A 19,989-nucleotide genomic window follows, 5' to 3' on the forward strand; every position below is an offset into this window, starting at 1 on the left:
AAATAGCCATTTACCTATTGAATTATTTTAACTAGGAATTTAAAATATTTCATTAGGTTAGGTTTGTTACAAAAATAAATTCGTTAGCAAGATGAATCGGAATAATTTTAGGTTAGCCAATTTGACTACTATTCCACTATTGTAAAAATCTAAAACTTATAAAATGATTTATATAGGCTAATAAAAGTTAAATTTACTGTTGTTATACATACTGAAATACCACTGCTGTTATACATACTTATACCATATGTTACTGCATTTTGATCTATACATTGTTTCAAATAAACAAACTGTATTCAGGTTCGTTTTTAACATTGAGTTTCACTGAAACTAAGATCAAAAGTTGAATGGAACACATAAAACCAGAAAGATATTGCCAGTGTAGAGCCTTTTGCATGAAATATGATCCACATTTCCCCAAACGGCTAACACGATTGCTTCTTCGCGAAAACACGTCGCTTTCCTCGGGCAAAATATATGTCACGCCCTTTATTGCATATTGGAATTGGTGATTCATGAGAAATATCTTTACGAAAGAAATAGCCATGGATTTCCTCGTTAACAAAATTTCTAAAATAAATAAACCTTGTAAACTTCAACGGACACCAATTCAAAACAGAGCAAAACATCGGTTCTCGATTTTAAATCACCACAAAATATTAAAACAATGGAGTTATTATTTTTATCATATACGCTATTGTACGTAGCACCAATAGTGACAGCCATATAATCTTTTTAATATCGCCGTTTTTTTCTAAATGTCCTCAATTTAATTAAGATCTTTCTAATTATAAATGTTGTACTCAGTTTGTTTATAAGCTTCTATATTATATATTCTGTAACAGAATGCTCAATTTGATTATGAGCTTCAATATTATATACGCTGTACAAGAATGCTAAATTTAGCTGTGAGTTTTCATATTATACATGCTGTACATAAATGCTCAAATTTATTGAGAGCACCTGATTAAATATGGCTCAATTAACGACAATAGTGCAATTAAGAATGCTCAACTCGATTGTGAGACTCCATATTATATATGCTATCCAAGAATGCTCTGTTTGATTGTGACCTTCAAATTATATGATGAACAAGAATGGCCTGTTTGATTGCGAGCTTCGAATTATACGCTGTACAAGAATGCTCAATTTGACTGTGAGTTTTCATATTATACATGCTGTACATAAATGCTCAGTTTTATTGATAGTTCCTGAATGCTGTACAAGAATGCTCTGTTTGATCCCAAGCTTCCATAATATATAATTATTTTGTAGAAGGATGATCTGGTTGATTGTGCACTTCCATATATATGCTGTACAAGAATGCTCAATTTGATTGTGACCTTCCATATTATATATGATGAACAAGAATGGCCTGTTTTATTGCGAGCTTCGAATTGTAAGATGTACAAGAATGGTCTGTTTGATTGCGAGCTTCGAATTATATGATGTATAAGAATGGCCTGTTTGATTGTGAGCTTCAAATTATTTGCTGTACAAGAATGTCCTGTTTGATTGTGAGCTTCCATATTATATATGCTGAAAGGGAATGGCCTGTTTGATTGTGAGCTTCCATATTATATATAATGAACAAGAATGGCCTGTTTGATTGTGAGCTTCCATATAATATATGCTTTACAAGAATGATCAGTTTGATTGTGAGCTTCCATATTATACATGATGAACAAGAATGGCCTGTTTGATTGCGAACTTCGAATTGTAAGATGTATAAGAATGGCCTGTTTGATTGTGAGCTTCAAATTATATGCTGTACAAGAATGGCCTGTTTGATTGTGAGCTTCCATATTATATATGCTTTAAGGGAATGGCCTGTTTGATTGTGAGCTTTCATATTATATATGCTGTAAGGGAATGATCTGTTTGATTGTGAGTTTTCATATTATATATGCTGTAAGGGAATGGCCTGTTTGATTGTGAGCTTCAAATTATATGCTGTACAAGAATGGCCTGTTTAAATGAGAGCTTCCATATTATATATGCTGTAAGGGAATGGCCTGTTTGATTGTGAGCTTTCAAATTATATATGCTGAAAGGGAATGTTCTGTTTGATTGTGAGCTTTCATATTATATAGGCTGTAAGGGAATGATCTGTTTGATTGTGAGCTTCCATATTATATATGCTGTAAGGGAATGGCCTGTTTGATTGTGAGCTTTCATATTATATATGATGTAAGGGAATGATCTGTTTGATTGTGAATTTTCATATTATATATGCTGTACAGGAATGCTCTGTTTGATTGTGAGCTTCCATATTATATATGCTGTAAGGGAATTATCTTTGTGATTGTGAGCTTCCATATTATATATGCTGTACAGGAATGCTCTGTTTGATTGTGAGCTTCCATATAATATATACTCTACAAAAATGCTTGATTTATGCTGTACAGGAATGCTCCGTTTGATTGTGAGCTTCCATATAATATAAGCTCTACAAAAATGCTTGATTTATGCTGTACAGGAATGCTCCGTTTGATTGTGAGCTTCCATATTATATATGATGTACAGGAATGCTCTGTTTGATTGTGAGCTTCCATATAATATAAGCTCTACAAAAATGCTTGATTTATGCTGTACAGGAATGCTCCGTTTGTTTGTGAGCTTCCATATAATATAAGCTCTACAAAAATGCTTGATTTATGCTGTACAGGAATGCTCCGTTTGATCGTGAGCCTCAGTATTATATATGCTGTACAGGAATGCTCCGTTTGATTGTGAGCTTCCATATTATATATGATGTACAGGAATGCTCTGTTTGATTGTGAGCTTCCATATAATATAAGCTCTACAAAAATGCTTGATTTATGCTGTACAGGAATGCTCCGTTTGTTTGGGAGCTTCCATATAATATAAGCTCTACAAAAATGCTTGATTTATGCTGTACAGGAATGCTCCGTTTGATTGTGAGCCTCAGTATTATATATGCTGTACAGGAATGCTCCGTTTGATTGTGAGCCTCAGTATTATATATGCTGTACAGGAATGCTCCGTTTGATTGTGAGCTTCCATATTATATATGATGTACAGGAATGCTCTGTTTGATTGTGAGCTTCCATATAATATAAGCTCTACAAAAGTGCTTGATTTATGCTGTACAGGAATGCTCCGTTTGTTTGTGAGCTTCCATATAATATAAGCTCTACAAAAATGCTTGATTTATGCTGTACAGGAATGCTCCGTTTGATTGTGAGCCTCAGTATTATACATGCTGTACAGGAATGCTCCGTTTGATTGTGAGCCTCAGTATTATATATGCTGTACAGGAATGCTCAGTTTGATTGTGAGCCTCAGTAGTATATATGCTGTACAAGAATGCTCTGTTTGATTGTGAGCCTCAGTATCATATATGCTGTACAGGAATGCTCTGTTTGATTGTGAGCCTCAGTATTATATATGCTGTACAGGAATGCTCTGTTTGATTGTGAGCCTCAGTATCATATATGCTGTACAGGAATGCTCTGTTTGATTGTGAGCCTCAGTATTATATATGCTGTACAGGAGTGCTCTGTTTGATTGTGAGCCTCAGTATTATATATGCTGTACAGGAATGCTCTGTTTGATTGTGCGACCGTCAGCTGGTTGACCCTTGTTTGTGTTCTCGAGTGGTGTTTGTCTTGGATGTTGGTTCACTAAAGTGGAGATTCCCTTGTCTTGGGTTACGCTAAGTTACTGTGTTGGCCTTTTGAATGATGCAGCCTATAAATCTATATTAAATGCGGTGCATTTCGATTTTTCAAATAGTCTGCTACATGGACTTTGCTTTAAACGATATATATTTATTAGATTCGGTTTTAATGATTCCTCTATTAGTTCCTTCAAATTAGTAATTCGGTAACTCACTTACGTACTAACTTACTACTAGTTAATTTTTTATAAATCAATCACATCAGCGATTACATTTTTTTTTATTTTACATTTTTTACATTCTTTTATTCCTCCTACTTGTTTATACCTTTCATTCAACACTCCTTGGAACATTTATATATATTACACTTAATTTTTTCAAGATAGTATGAATGATTATATTTTTATACTTCCATAAAAATACCAAATTAAATTGCTATTTGACTCATGATATTGCTATTAAGTATACGACGAACATAAATAAGTCTTTAAACGTATTCCAGAATTCGGAAATCTGTTGCATGAAATATGATAACCATTCCCTGAAATTGCTGACATGATTGCTTTTGTGAAAAGTTAGCCATTATTTACACCACTGTTGTTCAAAGATAAGTATATTCCAATACGGTTTTGTATATTCAAATATTTGTAAGTATATGACTGGAATATGTTAACACCAAGTTTTATTTTTAAGATCCTGTTGTTAGACATGCAAAATATTCATGTTTCCCAAATTTTAACATAGTTATGTTCACATTTACATAACATATTTTTTAAATTTTGAAATAATAATAAATTAAATTTGAATCGTATGCGTTGCCAAGAGGTTTTAGTACTCACCTTCAAATTTGAAGGTCTCTGGTTCGACTCTAAACAAGATCGTTCTGAAACCAGAAACCATTGTTCATTGAGTTATTAGTTAAGAATGATATAAACAAATGTCGACGTAACAATAACATTACCTTAGATTAGACATTTTCCTTACAAAAAACTGAAAAACGCCAATAATGTGGAAAATCAGCACCAAAAATACGATTAATTTTATAACTTGGTAAATAGATAGAGGAAACAATTTTTGCGCAAAATATATATTATTAGAACAACAAAACATCTTCCGTGTGTTTTTTTAAGTACAGTCTTGGGTAGTGTTATTGTCGCAATCAAAAGCACTAGGGAGGGCAATCGTTGAGGCCATTACGGAAATGCTGTATCATATTTCTTGTACGGCTACTTTAACTTGAAATCGCTTTCTGGTTCTATCGTTCGTCTCAGAACAAGTTACCATTGTTGAAAACAGTGTTCAGTTTATATTTTTAGTGGTCTTTCTCTGTTATATGGGTTTTGTGTTAAAAGTAAAATAGATCTTGGTTTTTATTGAGTAATCACTATCTATATCTTTGTTTACAAAAAAGTTTGGAGATAAAAACAAAAACTCACGTCATGGTTTTAAGATTATTTATTATATAACTATAAAAAGACTCTTTAGTATAAACGCAAATTACAATAAAGTTTTATGGTGAGTGTTAATACATTATCTACAGGGTTCTATGAGGTTCTACTTAAAGGTTTTGCTTAGTCAAATAAAAAAAGCATCAATTAATTATAACTCAACGTTTGTGATGGTCAACAATGTTTGTAATAATCTATCGTGGATATATTTAAATAAAACATAATAATGATGTTTTACAAAACCAATTTCACGATATTTTACGAGTAAATCTGTTTCACGTTAATAAATATCTGCCTATAACTCAAATGTGTATACTATTGCTGTTATGGTACTGTTTAATGTATACTTGACTCTACACAATTTGGGACCGGAGTCAAAACAACACGAAATCCATTTTTTGAGCTTTGAATTACCACAATATTTTATGACATTCCATGTCACCTTGTAGTGTAATGACACATACATTATGTGATATATTTTCATAATGTATCATTACAAACACACAAATAACATAAATCACATATAAATTATAAGAGTTTGTGAAAACAAATATTTTCTTATATCTACAACTAATTAGCCTACAATGTATTATACTACTGAAATGACAGTTCTCTGGTTGACATTCTAGCAGATAACCATAAATATGGCAGGAATGTTGATACCTGTTGAAAATGTAACAAGTAACTATTGATTCGCATTGGGACAGAGAATCTGGCACGATGCCAACTCGACTGGGTGGGGCGGTTATGCTACAGAGACAGGTACAGGGTGTGTTGTTTGAAAATATAACTGTATTTTCAACTATTAATCTTGTACACCCCTATGCCGCTGATATTAGCTTATGAGCTAATTTATCATAGGATGATATTTACTGTGAATCAATATGTTTCAAAAGACTTTAACCAACAAAAGTAACAAAAATACAAATAAGTAAACGCTTTTGGGTATAATTTCACACACCCAGTACTAATTTACAAATATGTGTTAAGCTGGTCTTTCTGAAGTGTATACTCGTTTATACAAGTATATCTTATGGAACTGACTTTAGCTGTCAACCCCACGTTGATAAACACCTTGCGGTTTATAGTGTAAAATATATTTTCAATTCACAATTCTTTAAACATCTACATGCATATTTTTAGAAACGTCTAAACTTTGTCTATATATAAGGAAATGAAGTTTACTTCATACTCATAACAATTTTAATTGACGTTTACAGTGGAATAAGCTATATTCAGAGTGCAAATACATATTTTAAATGTGAAATGTAGTGCTAATAAAACAGTTATCGCTATATAAATGAGTAAAACATTACATTAGGTCATTGCCGTCCTATTAGTTTTATATATGTAACAAAAATGCCTTAATTTTAATCAACAAAGTTACAACTGTAAATAAATAATTAAAAAATCATAACGATAGACATATAATATAAAAAACTATAATTTCAAACTTCAATTCATCTTTTGTCAAGCTAACCTTATAAATAAAGTGTCCATACGATTTAAATAATTATGAGAAAAACCACGCATTGAACTAGAAATGCATAAGACCAAACCAAACCCAATGTGTTGTATAATCCGCTTATGATATAATCAGAATATATGAAGGGCTACACAACGTGCATATTTTACTGGTTGCGTTTTGTCATCCCCTAGAATCTGTCCCCAACATTATCGCTCCTTGGGGATGGTTTAGCTTATCTTGTGCGTGCTTCGCTATCTGTCATGCAGCCCTTATTAGTATGTAACTCCACCACTGCGTATAGTGGCTACTCTGAATATATAGACGCGTAAGCTGACATTAATACGTTATTGATTGTCAAGTGTTTGCCTTGAAAATATCACTAAACACATTTTTGGGAAGAGTTTGAAACACAAACATTTTGGCGCTAGAGATTGAGCCCGTCACACTAGCTTATATTTTTGAACATTAGCTATATCTGTTGAAAATTACGTATAAATATCGATTAGTAAATACAGCAATTTCTTGTTTTATCGTCACCTCGTGGCATTTTGCATTTCATGCATAGCGTTTATCAGATTATGTTTTCGTGCAAAAAACATATGTTTGTTCATTATTCCTATTTATACTCTAAAGCATCCTTGGAGGTTTAATTTGAAAGGTATGTGGTCTCTACATTCAAATTTATGATTATACATACCTTTTTGCCAAAACGTTTGATACTTACTCAAAACGTTTGTATGGTAATGTACTTCTAATAATAGTCTTCGCATATTCTTATCTTAAAAGGTTTCAAGTTATGAATAATGTTTATTTTCCAAGCCTATTAAGTTCTATTTCAAAAAAAGCCAAAACACTATATGACTGCCAATCTAGTAACACATTGCTGACCTTAACATTAATTAAATAAGCATCAGTTGTACTGTTAAATATTTTACTTTTACAATTATTATTTTGAAATTTAATTAATTTTAGTAAAAGTAGTTTATAGTGGAAAAATTTCCGGCTATCCATACAGCTAAAACCAAAGTAGTCCGATCAATAAAAATAAGAAATCAGGAAACCATGACCAATAAGAACTCAAAAGTTCATAGAAAGTAGTGTGGGTAAATTTGCAGAGCTTTGGCAAAGCAAGGCATCGTTTTTAGTTATTCTCTCTGTAACGTGAAACTGGAAAACATCACATCCTGCATCTTGAAGGAGAAAAGAAAGAATTTGATGAATTTTAGAAGAAAAATATTTTTATACCTTAACAAAACCTACTAAGGAAATTTACAAAAATGAGTTATACAAAAATGAAGACTTAATTTAAAAGGTTATCTTAATTTGTTCAAAAGACGAAAAAAGTACAGATTCAGCATATAGTGTATGTTATTTTTGTGTACTTTGTTAAATGGTGTACTTTACTGTAAATTATATTTCATATTCCCATGCTGTCCTTTTTTTGTTTTTCCTACATCTAAATAAAAATGGTCACATTGCTACACCTTTTAGAGAGGGAATGAATAATTTCCGCTGGTTAAATCAGCTGATTTCACTATTGTCGTTACTACACCAACCTCAGCTGCGGATCAGGTACGGTAACAAACGGTAAGCAAATGACAATTAAAAAAAGAAAGCAAAACTAAAAGCAAACATAAAGAATGGAGCAAAAATCACGTTGGTTAACCTCAAACTCATTTTGGATACTCATCTTCCCTCTTAGCCAACAGCTGTTAACGACGCTCGCACACACAGCCATTACATCGTCCGCTCCACTCTGCTGCTGCTAATGGTTCTCTCGTCTCTGCAAATGGGGACTAAATGGGCCGTGACTGGCTGCTTACATACTTCCGCAACTTCCGGTATTCAATATTTGGTGTTTAGTGCCTGACAACGCTGTTGCTGAGGGTTTGGGTGATAATTTGAAATGTTACTTTAGATCTGTGTATGGGTGGGCAACTAAGCGAAGCACCATTGGACAGTATGATGGTTAACAGAAACTTTCAATTGGGTCTTTTCCCATTTTCCATAATTAACTAAATTTTCTTAGCAAATTTAAATACTGTGGTCAATTTTTAATTGTCTAACGTTTTTGCAAATGTTGAGTCCGTTTTTTAAAAGTGTGGTTCTGAAATCCTTAATGCTTATTATTTTAATCCTATATGCAAATACAGTATAAATGATCGTCAAACATACATGACAAATCCGTATTAAAACATAGATACTCCATTTCCAATCCCACATTAATATTTAATGTTTTAGGTGTAGTACATTCCTAACCCTATTCATCTGCACAATGCACCTGAAAATTGAGAATAAATTCTTCCAAATCATTTAATTTTTAGTTGGATGTAAAAGTAGGTAGGAGCCGCAAAATAACCATTTATACAAACTGTAGTAAAGTTCTAGAATTATAATTTTCAAAATGTTCAAGGCTGTCAACATTTTTTTATCTTAAAATATTCAGTAAAGACTTAAAGTCAAGACAGTTTTATTTTTAATAGCCGAACTTCACATCAACTTGTATATACTTAAAAAAATTATCCACTCCGGCCGATACAGCTCAGCCAGAATAGACACATCATGGCACAAAATAAGAGGTGCTTTGCAAGCAGTTATGTACAACCTAAGTTGGGGTATCAATAGCAGTAAAGCAAGGAAGGCGTTGAAAGATGCTTATCAGTCTAAGGATAGACCAGAGTGAATATATGATGATGCTATCCTGCGCCATGCCGCACGCCAACCTACAATATATTTGTATCAGGATCACCTACTTACCTGTACAACCCGGCAATCTACTGGATTTCCTTGATAATAATGTTATAGGTCAGATATAGGTTGGGTTTATAAGTCATAAGTCCCATATATTCCAAAATAAAAAAATAAAATAAAATATTAGAAACTGCATGTAAAATAAAGTAAATAAACATCTCTTAATTAAGGCAATGTACAAAAAAATACAGAAAAAAAACTATTGACTTAAGTTAGTATGAGTAAAGGGGAAAATATTCTAGGAATAGTTGTGACAAAAAGATTCTCTATAAGAATAAGGAACATATTGAACCCTTAGTTCTTAGATCATAATGTGTTCAGTTTCTGTAGGATGATTACATTTGAAGAAAACCACAAGAAAACTAGCTATTTACTCCTTGTTGTTAGGAAATAATCGAATGCTCCAAAATTTTTCACTTGTGCATTGTTACTCTAACAGAATACGACACACATGAAGCAAAAAACTACAACTTCCCACAACAATTACAACAATTACGAACAACAAAATAACAACAATTACAACTTCAAAATTGCAACAATTACAACTACAAGTTTGTGTGCGTAGCTGTACTCGATTAAATATCTTGTGTTTAATGCATACATGGTTTTTACGTGAGAAAACGTTCTTTTGTAAAACAAAAATAAAAAATGAAAAAACAGCCTAAATAACACTGTAATTTATTGATGTTTTGGATCTCAGCTAGTTTTGTGATACAAAAAAAAATCTTATTTTTTACCGTGGTACGTATAGTTTTTACCTGAATTATTTGTACGAGTACTTTTAAATCTCTAAGCTTCACCTTATGGCCTAACCGGTTGGCTTTTAATTTCATAGTAAGATATTTTTTAACAAAGTATGTTATTATGTTTTATATTGGTTGAGGTGTTTAACTCAAAGTTAACTTGTATGTTGCACGAGAAATATTTCTAGTAATGTTGACAAACAGGTATTCCAAAAACTAAGGTACTTAGTCCTTAGAACATAATTTTTCGGTGTGAAATTAATACAACCAAACTACAGTTGACAAAAAATATACGATTGGTAAAAATAAAGTAGAAAAACAATAGACCTCCATGACACAATTGTCTCTTTGCCCTGTGATTCAGCGATTGGATGTGTCGATACAATTGGTATCCAATCTAAACCTGCCCTGGGACAATCGTCACCGAAATTGAATTTGATTCCAATAGCCACTCTAGAATCAGACATTATACCAAAGTATCCATTTATACCCGAATCTTAAAATGATTTTATTTAAGCTGTTGAGATTATTTATTTGTCTATGTAAAATATATAAGTTTACACAATACTTAGCGTATTTTTCAAACCTTTTTCGACTTTTCTATTTTTTAATAGGCTTTAGACCGGCCAGGATAGTTTTGCACATTACTTCAAGCTAGGCCTATAAGTGGTGATCACTTAAAATATCCATTGGTGATTGGCAGGATGGTTTGAACCCGGGACCTTGAGGGCCATAATCCCTTGTTCTACCTCTAAACCAGCTAGGTACTCCTATTTTAAATCTTAAATAAAAATACACTAAGTGTAGGTTTGAGCAGTAAAATTAGTGTACAGTCTTTTCAAAAGGTAACTAATGTTTCAAGTTTTTGATTTTGTACTATATCCCTTATACTTTGAAGGGCAATGTTTCGGTGATCTCCACCATGTATATTTCACTGGATTGTTTAAAAACATCTATAAAATTATGGGTGTCCAAAAAATACAATGTTGAGTTCTTTATAATTTTTTTAATAGACGAACATTTAGGGAACTGGGTTTTAAGTAATTGAACGTTGAATAATTTTCATATTTTTACACTTATAATTATGTTTTTAAAGCTCTAAATACAGTATGTCCTGACTAAAAACCTTTCCTTTCCGAATCTCTTTAAACATAATGATAATTGTTAAAACAATTGCTCATATATTTTACGAGTTTATTGTTAAACTTGCGATTTTTCCTAGGGATTTAGTCATTAAGCTTGACACAACTTATATTTTTAAAAACTTAAGTTCAAACTAGGCCAAACTCAATGTTAAAACGCATTCTAAAACTGCCTTCAATCATTTTGTTCCTCAAGATGCTGGAAGATGAATACCTCGGTTGAAGATGAGGACTTAACAGTCTCACGTAATCCATTTATCACGAAAGTTTTATAATGGAAAGTCTTATTATCATACAAAAAGCGGGTCTCAAAGGGGCCATCAATAGTAACGCCTCCAGCAGCTCCAAATTGGAGTCCTGGCCTCCCTTGATTAATGCTGCTTCTTATGCTCCTTGTGCAAAAACGACCATTCGTCAGATCACTGCTTTTTACCAAAATGTGACCATATCTACCATATAATTAAACTTGTATAAGCAGGATTGAACGTAATAGTTTTTTCTGTCTATTATTTTTGTCTAGAAACACCATATTCAACATCAATGAAACTATAATTTTTTTTTATTTGGGTTTATTTCTTAACCAATATGACAATAAAATTTAAAAATAATCCCAGTACAGCCTCTTTTCTAGACTAAAACACCCTTTCTTGGTATCATTTAATTGTAATACTTCATGACGTATTGTGTGTTACAGAACAGATTTTTACATTGTTGGCAGGACTCGAACTTGTTGTTTCAGAAAAAAAACTATCTGATATTCGTGGTAAGAATACACCTACCGTACAAAAACATAACTTATTTACGGATGGATATAAATTTTATTATAATTTTAAGGTAAATGGTAAGCTATGTTTTAAAAAGGTGGATTGACATTTTTAGGGGTTTTTATAAGTTTGATTTATATTCCTTAGATTTATTTTTCCTTTATTTACATTCTTCCTCCAGTTCCTTCTCCTGAACATTGGGCTTACATTGTGTTCCAAACGATGGGGAAGAGCAGACTTTACTGCCAAGATAACAGCCAGTAATTTGTGGGTAAGCCAGTGTAATCAACCTCCCAAGACATTCAGAGGGTGCAAGGCTTTAGTCTACTCAATTTATACATTTCACCGCAACATAAGTCTTCTACAAAGTACGACGTAAAATCCTTAGAAAGAATGTGTTCTTTTAACAAAAGAATGTGGATACAGTAGAACCTTGATAAGAAGACCCTCAATAACAAGTCACCTTTGATAAAAAGTGTAATTTTCAAATCGCTTTGAGTTTATTTGACCCCTAATCATATGTTATTACAAACCTTAATAAGAAGTCAACTTTGATATTAAGTCTAATTTAATAATCCCCATGAGAGTCTCACTATCAAGCAAGGTTCTACTGCACTACGATTTGTGTATGCATATATTTCTTTTTAAGTTTGACTAATTGTTTGGCTATGTATTATAGGAAAATAAATTTTGGGTTTCTTGATGTTTATAGGGAAGACTAAATATAAGTTAACAGTTACTAAGTAATTACAATTTTGTAAGTAAAAAATTAAATGTTTATGATATGTAGTAATGTTTGACCTTTTTAATGAAAACCATCTGGTTAAATTTATGTAAATGATGTATCCCTGTAAACGTTCATTCTATTGTGTTCAAAGTTCTTGAAAATTCAAAGCTATTATCACAAATCTTTCGGCAAAAGATTAATAACTATTATTTAGCTGCAACTTAAATGCTTGGATGATACCTTAAAGTTATCATGGTAAGGAAATCAATTCCTTCAAGTTAATACATAATTAGAGTTTTCTAGCTAATCCTTGAACCAAATCTGTTTCACCAAAACGGTAAAAAAGTTTTCTCATTTAACGAAAGTCATTAACAACAATAATTAAACACTTTCCATTGGTGATTAAAGAGTTAAGTTCTTTTACCTGCTTTCTATCACTTTCCAGAAGAAAAAAACTTTCTTTATCTTGTAACACAAATTTAAGAAATGAAAACTGAAGGAAACATGTTTGTAGACAATTTTCAACAATTAAATAAAATTGATAAAAGTTATAACGGTTCAAGTAATTTGTTGAAGTTAAATTATCAAAATGATCTTGAATTGGGAGTTTTACCTACATCAATATTGTTTCATACAACTAATTTTTAAATACTTGTAGGCCTATACATTTATCTGTAAAAAACTAATTTTACAAGAGAAAAACCTCATGATATCTAATGTTTTTATATCACAAGACACAGTGCTATAAACACGTTTTAAGTAGTTAGCCAGTTGTATTTGCAAAGCCATAAGTTTTTCTATGTCATAGGAGAGACAAATAGAGTTTTAATTAGTTAAAATATGTCCAAAAGACCAAACTACAAAACCTTATAAACGGAGCACTGATCTGTGTTAGTAATGCTGACAGCATAGCTGATTAGAGGTTGATTATGATTAAGAAATTCCTTAAGATCCAAGATTGGGCTTTGATCAATTACGCAAGTATTTAGGTTTAGATTCCTGCCACCACCAAAGCACTAATAACCAGAGCTGTCTTGGCGGTTTTACTAATTACGGGGTTTTACCAACATAATTTGCGTCACATGGTGATGATTTCAGTAAAATAAAAACGATAAATCTAACCTTGTAAATCATTTTACAGCTTGGCTCTAAAATCATCTAAAATCATGTCCAATGACCTTTTAAAGTAATCTTAATCATATTGAGGTAAAATTGAGCGTAGCTTTCTTAAAATTGGACAAGTCAATGAAGTGGTTTTAAGTAATTTTTTTCTTAACTGAAAGTACAACCAAAACTCAAGAAAACAAAAACCTCTAGTATTTAAATGTCCATTTATTTAATGGGGAATACTATAATTAGACTGAATAATACCTTTAAATTTTTCTGGAAAGTTTTACGATTTGAAGGTAGAAATAAAATAATCTCGAAAAATAAATTACTTTGTAATCTAGTCGATTTCATATCCGTTTTTAAGTTGAGCAGGTTGTTTGAGCATTATAATACGTATTTTCAATTTTAACTCAATTTGAAACTTGATTGGACAATGCAGTGGAATTAAATATAGCTGTGTGTCAAAATTTAAATATGTATACATTTTTTCAGTTTGATTTAAAAACTCAATTATAAATTAAACTGATAAGGGGCCACCCAGACGTAAAGCTATTTTTCTTTATTTTTAACCCCCCCCCCCTCCCGTGTATAACTATGATTCACAAGCACGTAAAGTGTGTAACTATGATTCACAAGCACGTTAAGTGTGTACTCGTACCTATGATTCACAAGCACGTAAAGTGTGCAACTATGATTCACAAGCACGTAACGTGTGTAGCTATGATTCACAAGCACGTAAAGTGTACAATTATGATTCACAAGCACGTGAAGTGTACAATTATGATTCACAAGCACGTAAAGTGTGCAACTATGATTCACAAGCAAGTAAAGTGTGCAACTATGATTCACAAGCACGTAAAGTGGTACAACTATGATTCACAATCACGTAAAGTGTACAACTATGATTCACAAGCACGTAAAGTGTGTAAATATGATTAACAAGCACGTAAAGTGTGCAACTATGATTCACAAGCACGTAAAGTGTACAACTATGATTCACAAGCACGTAAAGTGTGCAACTATGATTCACAAGCACGTAAAGTGTTTGAAATATGTTTATCTTTGTTACAGGTGTAAAGCTGGAGACAAACTCGACAGGGCGAGACATTGATCCTGTTACTGTAAACCTATCATCAATCTCTAAGAGTGACGTGGAAGTGACGAGTGCGCGATGTAATGGTGGGGGTAAAGTAAATCGTGTAATGTGTAAATACTCCTTACACGTGATAGGGTTTAGGTCTTAGAATGTAGTGAAATATCTTTCAAAAATAATATTAGACTGAGTAAATGCATTAGAAATAGGTTAAATGGGGATTAAGGTATTTTACTACAGTTTTATACCTTTTCCTAAGTTATTCCTAAGTTGTGTTGGTTTTCTTATTTAATTTACTTTTCTAGTGGTATCTTGGGAAGTAAAGATTGAGTACACATAACGAATTGTGTAATAATTGTTTATTATTACTATCAAGATTTAATACAATGAACGGTTGTAGCTTTTCTCACGATTATAACCTCAAATGAGTGTAAAAGATTAAAAGATTTATTCGTTATTTAACCACAGTTTTACCCTATTCCTTTGTACATTATTTATAAATTGCAAAACTTTTTTTTATAAAGTAGAATTACATCTTTTGAGACGCTAAGATTAATAATAATAATGTACTTTTATTAGCAAGTTTTGCGTGCTTTTCAGTGGAGAAAGTAAGCTGACTCTATAAAACATAAGTATTTTAAACAACTACTAATTTGTTTTTAATATAAAATAAACTTGGACTCAATCAGTTATGTTATTATTTATAAAATTAATTTATTACGACTTAAAAAATAAAGGCTACTGTAATCAAATATAAAGTATTAGCGAGTTTCCCTATAGGGAAGTAGCTATTACCGTAGGTGGCACGGTAAGACCTAGACCCGGGACCGATTTACTTTTTCATTTTGATGTCCCCAGAGGCCAAAAACACTATTCGTTCAAATTTTTATATATGTATATATATATATATATATATATATACGTCCGTGAACGCGATAACTTGAGTAATTTTTGTCCGATTTTGATGAAATTTGGTTTAAAGGTGTAAAGCGGGATAAACTTGAATGAGTTCGCGAACCAGCACGATCGGACCATGGGAACGGGGCTTTACGGGGGGTTTTATGGGGTAAAAATTGGTTTTTCTCACTTTTGACCCTCAAAACACAAAATTTCCCAATTTCTCTTTAGACCTTTTTAAAGAGCTTAAAAAAACAAATAATGTAGTATATAAAAGTATTTTTGTTCAATTATTAGTAACGGAGAAAATTAATAAAATTGTAAATTTAAAATTCCCATGTTATTCTTATGGAGAATATTGTCAAATGTTGTAATTTGCTTGTTTATGGATATATTTTGATCAAACTTGGCAAATTTATTTATTTTGTACTAAGCTATCAATATTTTACTCAAAAACACACTTTATTAGTTTCCTTGTAGCAGCAAACCTAGGTACTCGTTAACCTAATGTTATTAAAATATATTTAACTGAAAATCAATTCAGACAAATGGAAATTCGCTTAGTCGGCAGGTTTGCTGCGGCGGGGGTATTGTTTTTACTTTTCATAGTGTTGCTTTGGATAACTTATACTTCGATGATTCAATTGTAAGTTCAATTATAATATTTGTAATGGTACCATCCATTTGTTTAACAAATAAAAACCTCTGAAGGCATGTGAAGAAACGATTGAATGTTTAAAATACCAAGAGTTTTTTACTGACTACACGTGGATGTTTTGACATAAAAACTAAAGTCAAGTATTCCAGATTTGAAGAGTAAAAAACTTACTGCCATCTATACTGTAACATAACATATTTAGAATTTGTATAAGCTTAAAATAGTTTTAAGTGGTCCAACAATGATAAACTTAATAATTATTCTATGTTGAATAATACTGTGCAAAGTTGGAAAGTTGCAAAGCATTTCACAGTTGCATGGAGGGTCCTGGTAGGGGTAGAGGGAGAGCCTGTTGCTGAGAATTTAGAGGCTAGGGTCGCGACATTGATAAATGCTGCAGTTTCATTTTGTTCTCCCCTTCTTTCAGGTTTGGAATCCAACTCACAACCTAAATGGTTTTTAATCTAAAATTAATGTTTGAAAATGGTAAGGTTTTGGCATAACGTAGCCGCACATTGTGTAACACTCATACATTCTATATAGCTTTGAAAAATTTAATAATCTTATATCACTCTGCGTACGATAATAGGTCGTTTCCATGCTGCTTAGTAACTGTCGTTCGTTTACAATCTATCAAAACATATGATTTCGCCATTAACATATCTTTTCCTTTCATAAATAAACGAAGTCCCGCAAAGTACAGCAGCAATTCTTCATTCACTGAAAATTTGCACACAAAAATGAATCTTCCATGATTCAATGGATCATTTTGTAAGTTTTAGCGAATTTCCCTATAGGGAAGTAGCTATTACCGTAGGTCTCATGGTAAGACTTAGGCCCGGGACCGATTTACTTTTTCATTTTAATGTCCCCAGAGGCCAAAAACACCATTCGTTCAAATTTTTATATATGTATATATATATATATAGGTATATATATAGATTTATATATATATATATGTGTCCGTGAACACGATAACTTGAGTAATTTTTATCCGATTTTGATGAAATTTGGTTTGAAGGTGTAAGGCGGGATAAACTTGAATGAGTTCGCGATCCAGCATGATCGGACCATGGGAACAGGGTTTTATAGGGGGTTTTATGGGGTAAAAATGGGTTTTTCTCACTTTTTACCCTCAAAACACAAAATTTACCAATTTTTCTCTAAACCTTCTTAAAGAGCTTAAAAAAACAAACAATTCAGTATATCAAAGTGTTTTTGTACGGTTATTGGTTACGGAGAAAACTAAAAAAATGGTAAATTTAAAATTCCCATGTTATTCTTATGGAGAATATTGTAAAATGTTGAAGTTTGCTTGTTTATGGTTATATTTTGATCAAAGTTGGCAAATTTATTTATTTTATAGTAAGCTATCAATATTTTACTAAAAACACACTACTTTATTAGTTTCCTTGTAGCAGCAAACCTAGGTACTCGTTAAACCTAATAATGTTATTTAAATAGATCAATTGAAAATCAATTCGGACAAATGGAAATTCGCTTAGACGGCAGGTTTGCTGCGGCGGGGGTATTTGACTTTTAGCTTGTTGCCATAAACATATTTCGAGAGTTTTACCTCGCACAAATATTATTTTGTTTGAAAACCTATTATATTTTTTCAATTAAGTAACCATCCGCTAATTTAACTCTAGAACACTTTCCAAAGTAAAAACAAGAATACACGTCCCTAGAGAAAAACCACAAAATGGTGTAGCTTCTTGTGTTGGTAATATGGGAAAACTTGTAGAATGTTTGTTTACATGTTTCACGATTAGTGACAATTTTTAAACATTTAAAACAAACTATTACCACTTTCCTCACTCTTCACATCGAAATCGTAATAAGGTTGAACGCACTATAAGGTAGAAGTCACCCTTCTATACTGAGTTGATATAGCACGAGATCTATCCAAGGGTGGAAGTGGATATATCGCCTACCAACATGCGAGCTCACTTCAGAGTCGGGACCTTTGACAATATAATGTCAAGGTGTATGGGGACCGGGATACATATAGCATTCAGTTTATCTGCTGACTTCCGCGATCGGAACCAGATGTACGTTCGCTTTTTGTTTGACTTTGGATTCACCCTAATATTTTTACATCTTTACAATATTAAGTTTTCTGCAAATAATTTTATCAGTTACAACCTGTTAATTGTTATTGTGCTTATAAAACAAACACAGTTTGGTATTTTGTAAATGATTAGATATTTGGGTGTGTTGCCTACTCAAATAACAACAAAATGACTAAATTACTTGAGAATCGCATCTGCTGCTGACTAAATGAAGTGAACAACAAAACTACCATTTCAACAGATTACAGATATACTACAAAAGAAGGTTTGGATGAATTACGTTGACTAAAGACTGCTCTCAGCATATACCAATGATTTTCCCCGAGCAAAACTTGGTTATCAGGTACCTATTTAAAACCGACAAAAAATATGAAAAATAATAGCCTCTTTTAAATGGATTAGCTAAATAGATATTTTATTCGTAACAAAAAAAAAAAAAAAAAAAAAAAAAAAAAAAAAAAACTTTATGGAAATCAAACTAAACTTTCCTCAGGTATACAGGATGTATCTCTTAAAGTATCAACTATTTATTTCAAACAGCTATATGGTACTAGCCCCAATGATAAAATTAAATGTTTTATTGCTAAACCAACCCCAAGAAATAGCTAAAAATATCTTGAATATTGTTTTAAAAAGTACATCATGATCAAAAATCAGAGGTCTACCGGTTCACATCTTATTGTCAAATTCAAATATATATCACCACAAACATTTAAAATATTTCCATGTCCCTCCGTGGGGTTGGTTCAGTGGGGGGGGGGGGGGGGGGAATTATTAAATCACTGTAGGAACAACGGTTTGTCTGAAATCAATAGTGGACACCTTACAAGATTCACCCTTATATGCCACCTACCTAAACATACTACCAATCTTGAAAATAAAAAAACCCCATACTGTCAACAATAAAAAAAGTTTGTAAGCAATGTAACCTTTTAATGTAACAAAGTCAGACAGAAATGTACCACACCAGCTTTGACATTCGAAAAATTGTTGGTCATTAGAGTGAAGCGATTATGGAGACGAGAGACTATTAACAAACCCACCCTCTCGGCCCCTTGTAGGATTACCGTTCCCGCACATTTGTCGGACCTGACTTGTGCAGTTCATTACTGTCGGATTATCCGACACTCCTATAAATTAAAGTAATCTGCGCATACGGATTTGTCACGTTATCACCATCAAACATATCCGAACTGTACTGCATGGTCGTTTATATCCTAACTTAGGTGCTTACTCATAAGCAAAGGTAATGTGGGCTGAAATTGTTAATGTAAAGGGGAAACTTATGATTTCCATGCTTGATTTAACACCTCTATCTGTAATCTGACGAATTATTTTACGAAAAACTGCATTTCCATTTATTACATACTGCTTTGCTTGCTTGCTGTTTTGTTGTTCGTTGTTTTATTTTTAAGTAGGCGTGTAGCTTTTTTGCGTTATGTAAAATTTTTGGATGTATATTTTTGAACG

Source organism: Macrosteles quadrilineatus, unplaced genomic scaffold, assembly GCF_028750875.1.
Source record: "Macrosteles quadrilineatus isolate MER2022 unplaced genomic scaffold, UCM_ALF_1.0 Scaffold_5__1_contigs__length_97177068, whole genome shotgun sequence".
NCBI lineage: Eukaryota > Metazoa > Arthropoda > Insecta > Hemiptera > Cicadellidae > Macrosteles > Macrosteles quadrilineatus.